Genomic DNA, 6,042 nt, shown 5'->3' on the forward strand with positions numbered 1-6,042 from the left:
TTTTTGGATCAACACCCTTGAGATCCTTATAAAACCGAGCAAAGATATCTCGTTATTCTTTTAGTAAGCTTAACAGAAGCTCTTCTTCTTTTTCCGTCAGGTCGTTTGCAATGTAGGCAGGTCTAGGCTCTTCTCCTGATTCGGTCAGATCTATCTTTTTTGTGTTTTCAGGTCCTTCATAGAACTCGCCCTGTTTTCTTAGTTCCCTGACAGGTTGTTCGACTATGATCTTTTGATCTTAAAGAGTATATTTCTTGTAATGGGATGGAGCACTCATTACATTTTTACCTTCCTCCTTGGTGGTTTCCATTTCAGTGGTACACATCTCCTTTAAAGCTTTCTTCAACTCTTGATACTTCTTTCTTCGTTCAACTCATGTCATGGTTGAATCCTTGTCCTGGTATTTAGGTTTTTCTTGAGTTTCCTTTCTTGTTTTTCTCAATGTTTTTGATATTTCTTGCTTTTTGTTTAAAGGATATCTACCAGTGATTTTGTATTTGACACAATCATGTGCATCTATTTGCATAAGAAAATGTGTTCTACTAAAGATTGATGGCATAGGTGTAGATTTCAAGTTTTTGGTGTCTCTTTTTCTTCTATATCATTGTTGTCTTCTTGGTTTCTCGTTTTGAAAGTCAAAAATCTTTTTCTCTCCTCCTTTCATGAGTAGTTTAGCTCTCACATGTTCTTTTTCCGACCCTGAATCATCTAAGGTAGTTGAATGTTCTTCTAACTCGTCTGTTGCATCATAGTAGAGGTTTGAAAAGACTTGTTGAGCTTTCATTAAGTCCTTGGATTTTTGAATATCATCTTCAATGTGAAGGGTTGAGATAATTTGTATGGGAATTATAATATAGCCATCCTCATTGCAAAAAATTGAGTAGACATAGACGTATTTACACACACATCCATTGTTGCTAAAATTTGAGTCCACTCAATTGGCTCAAACAAATGCTCCGAAAAGGGTTCAGATATAAGCTTCATCTGTGCAATCCCTTTCTAAGATACATTCTTCTCGTTTTAAGCTTCCGTTTTCTAAGGCTCCGCACATCCAAATACGTGTATCTTTGTTCAACCAAGATGGAAGCTTAGTTTCAACCAAAGAGACAGAGTAAAATTCTTGTATGGGCGTTTTCATAACATCTTTATAAGTGTGATCTTTTATGTTAACCCTTGTTAATGATCCCACTTGCTTTAAATACAGATAAATGTTTTCCCATTCCTGGATGAGTTGTACTTGTTGCATGAAAGGTCTTCCCAAGATGATTTCATAACTGAGTTATTGCAAAAGTATGTTGATAATCAATTCCACAGGAATTAACTATCACTTTTTCAAGAAGTCCTAAGGGTCTTTCGATGTGTCCATCAGCCAATTGCAATTTTATTTGAGTTTGTCTAACGGTTGGTTTTCTCCATGATTCCCATACTCCTTTCATGGCTATGGCTAAGCCTGCCTCACTATCCAGTATTACCATGGTTTCTATATCATTATATCTCACTGGAAGGGTTGTGTTTCCTTCTTCCCCTTCATAGTATTCTCCAACTTTGTTCATTGAAACGGATCTAATCTCTTTGTTATCCAATCGCGTTTCAATCTTCCCAAATTTTTTGCGATTAGCCCTGTTATCCCCACCTTCTCTAGAGTTTTCTGTAGATCATTCCATAAATATGGTCTGATTTTTAACAATTCTCCTAAAGTAAGAGTACATTGAATGGGTGTAGACATGATTGAATGGATGTTGTCTACCTCTAGAGTCTATTCGGCTCATTTTATCTGAGTGGTTTTACACACTATGGATTCGTCTTCGTTATCTCCCAAGTAAGAGGGTAGTGTTTTCAGAGTCATTGGTTTAGACATTCCTGAAGCTTCAAAGCCACAATCCCCATACAAGGATTTGTACATCCATGTCCATATCAGGAGGTAGATTGTCTAACCAAACTTTCTCTATAAGAGCCGACTACAAAGTTAAGCTCCCATCATTAATCTCTCTAACTTTTTCCCATACGTGTCCTGGCCATTCTTCTTCTATATACGTAATTCCATCTAAGGCATCTTCACTGTCAGGTACTATGAGTTCTGTCTTTTTAGTTTCAAAGTGGGGCTCTACCACCACTTTGGATTTCTCTTCCTACCACAAGCTCCTCAGGTTTTGCTATACTCTCAAGCTTGGATTTTTTGTTTTTCTAGCATCTCTTGAGTAATTCTTACCAGATTTTGATAAGCTTCAAGCTTAGCTGCTTCCATACCTGGAGAAGGATAGTTTTTCCATTTGTTTTTCATGTTTTGGCCTGCTTTAAGTCCCGCTTGGTAAGCTTCCAAGGCTGTATTGATTGGCTCAAAAATTTAGTCTACCAAATTGATCCTCCAGATTTCATCGTGGTTTCCTTGATTTCACTTCTAGTTTCTTTCACTTTTTCCTGGAATAGTTTCTTGACTTTCTCCTCTATTTCAACCCTTTGTTTCTGGTTTCTTATCTGGTACCTTTGGCTTCTTCTTCTCTTGGTCTTTTGAGAGGAAACTTTAGTATTCTCTGAGTCATCAGAGGAGTTATGTTTCTTTTTCTTAGCCTGGCCTCTGGTGATTACCTTGATTGGAACAAAAGGTTCACTCTCCGATGAGCTACTAGGTATCACTTGGACTACGTTCACTACTGTTTAACCCTTGTTTAAAGGATTTTTTGGACAATCTTCAGGGAAGTGTCCTCCCTTTTTGCAACATTGTGTACAAAAAGCTTCAACTGGCTTAATATTCTTGTCAGGCTCTGGGCATTTATTTTTCCACAGTTATGACAGTTTTCAGTTCTTGGCTTAATCATGGGTCTTACCATCGGAGGTCTAACACCTTGATTAGTTACATAGTACATCGGTGCAAGCTCTGGTGTAGTATAAGTCACATGTTCTTCCATTGGTGGTGGATGTGAATTAGACCACTCTCCTTCTACCAGTATTGTAGATGGACTAGGCCCAACATAGGGTGTAACAAGTACTAGTGCTTGCTCATCTATGATTCTCTCAGAATGCATGTATTTTACAGGCACTGCATTATGTCCAGGATATGGAGGTTGTTGACCCAACACGGGTTGAGGTCTTTCCGTACCCATTGGTGGTCTTTGAGTTGGGGCCATATTAGGCTGATATCTATACATGGGTTGTCCTTGTGGCCTCATAGGCACATATTGAACATTTCCATCATACTTTGGTCGGTAATAGCACTCATTGGTCTCATGGTTGGTCCATTTACCCCTCGATTGCACAGCATTTCTATGGCCTAATAGGTTGTCCCTGTTGAGGTATCCCTTGCCATGGTCCCCTCATAGGTGCTTTTTGCATGATATTCATCATCTCATTCATCCTTTTGAGCATGTTTTCTATGGCTATAAGCCGTGTTGCAGCAGCCATTCCCACTTGTACTGGTATGGTGGATGTTGTTTTCTCACTTTGATTATCCTTAGGGACATCCTCTTCATTGAAATTATCACAATTGTCTCCTAAGTCAATAGCATCTGACACACACTCTTCTAGGGTCATATGTTTCTTGCTATACATTATAGCATGAAGATCTTTGTTTAGCAGTCCCTCTAGAAACAATGATACTAATATTTCTTCTGCAGGTATTTCTAGTTCTGGGAATCTTGCAATGTATTGCTTAATTCTAGTTGCACAATCCCTAACAGACTCACCTTGTTTCTGTTTGAAGCTTTAGATTTGAGCTACCGTATTATGTTTGATCCCCGTTTTGAAACATGCAGCTACAAATCCTTGAGATAATGTATTTAAGTCCATGATTAACCATGGTGGAATGTTTTGGAACCAAGTCAATGCTTTTCCTTCTAATGTCATTCCAAATCCCTCAAATTGAGTATGGAAATCAAATATGCGTTCTGCTCTTAGCACTTGTTTAAAGCTTGCTAAGTGGTCATATGGATCCCCAGATCCACTATTTTTTCTGACCCATTTTTGAAAATCAGCTGGTCTGATATGTCTATTTGGTTCAACTCCCGGTCTCCTAGCAGCTGGTCCTGTGCCGAGTCCTTCAAACCAGTCTGTTGGAAATAGTGACTCATGTAGCCTTGGACTGGCTTTAGTGTCACGCGGTTTTCTTTTCGATGAGGTAGGTTTGGGTTTTTTAACATTGCTCCCAAAAGATCTCTCACGGAGTTCCTCTCTTGGAATAGTTTCTGGTCCTTGGCCCAATATTCAATCTCTTATGGAGTACCTTTGGTATTTGATTTATTCCACCTCCTTAGGACTCATCATAACAAAGTTATTGGTATAACAATCCCTAAATAGGTAGGTTGGTAGATTTGTTGAACCCTTGTAGATGATCTTCATGGGTGTTAACTGTCTTGATTTGGCATGAGAAGTCCATACAAGATCTTTGACGTTTCTATCCTCCCAACAATAGACTCCGATCCTAGGATTATCCGTGCTAAGTCGTTTCAAAGGCTTCAAAGCAACTTGATCGTATCCCTCAAATTCTAAAGTTGGTGGTCCTTCTTTTGCTACCATATCTGGAATTATGGTATTTACTTCTAACCCCTGTTGGAATTAGGGTTGCAGAGAAACACACACAACTTGGAGAAGACGAAGGAAGCTCAAGGCACACAATAGAGAGTGTGTTACTTTGTGTGCAATGGAAAGATTGATAGCCCTAGAGTGATGGGTGTATATACAATGCTCGAGGGAAAAAACCTCCTAAAGAGGGAAAAAATGCCCTGGCGGTCCTAGTGTGTTCACACACATCACTACCACATGTATATGGTAACAAATCCCCCATGGAGTGATGCGGTGAATGAGAGATGGCACATGAGTAAAGGGAAGTGCCATGCCTTGAGGACATGATCATTCCACAAAGGGGAGTAAGCCCAAAGCTTTGTGGAAAGCTTCAAGCTTCTTACGAGACAATGCCTTTGTGAAAAGATCTGCAAGGTTTTCTTGTGTTGGCACATAAGCCAAGCTGATCTCTCCTGCTGAGAGCCTCTCCCTGACATAGTGGTAATGCACCTCTATGTGCTTTGTGCGAGCTTGAAAAACTGGGTTCCTCACAACTGCCAATGCGCTCTGACTGTCAGTGTAGATCTTGTTGGCAGTGTCTTGTCCAACACCCAAATCAGCCATAAGGCGTCTGAGCCATAGACACTCAACCGTAGCTGTGAAGACTGCCCTGTACTCAGTCTCAACTCGAAGTGGCCACAGTAGGTGCTTCTTGCTCAACCATGATATACATGAACTGCCAAGCATGAAACAAAAACCACTTGTGGACACTCGCGTGTCAAAACAACCAGCCCAATTTGAGTCCGAAAAAGCATGTAAGTCTGGCGGCAATGATCCCCCCTTGGGATAAAACAAGCCAAGATGTAAAGTGCCACTAAGGTAGCAAAAAATCCTCTTGACAGCCTGCCAATGCTTAGACCCTAGGCTATGCATAAATCTACTGACCTGTGAAACTGCAAACTGAATATCCGGCCTCGTGTTGCATACATAAATGAGGCAGCCAACAACAGTTTGATAAAGAGTGACATCAGCAGGATCGCCAACATCATGTAGACTCAACTTCAAACCTGTTTCCATGGGAGTGGTAATAGGTTTGCAATCCTCAAGTCCAAACTTACATAGCAATGTCTCTATGTAACTTTTCTGACACAAGGCAATACCACCATCACACTGCTTAAACTGTATACCCAAGTAATGATGCAACAACCCCAAATCTTTCATCTTGAAAGTAGCATTCAAATCAGCCTTAAATTCAGCAATATGTCTCTCATTTGGTCCAGTGATCAGCAAATCATCGACATAAAGAACCACAATGAGAAGTACATCACCAAAACTGAGATCATGAACTATACATCTGTCATCCACAAATTTGACTACAAGTCCAAGTCTAGCAAGTGTGGATACAGACAAGAGATTCTTCTTGATCCCAGGTACATAAAGTGCATCAACAAGTGTGAAGGAACTGCCATTTGCAGCAGTAAGCACAATCTTTCCAACTCCCTGAACCGGATAAGAGGCATTGTTGGCACAAGTGACTGAATTCCCATA

This window comes from Adiantum capillus-veneris, chromosome 1, assembly GCF_014529385.1.
Source record: "Adiantum capillus-veneris isolate H3 chromosome 1, ASM1452938v2, whole genome shotgun sequence".
Taxonomy (NCBI): Eukaryota; Viridiplantae; Streptophyta; class Polypodiopsida; order Polypodiales; family Pteridaceae; genus Adiantum; species Adiantum capillus-veneris.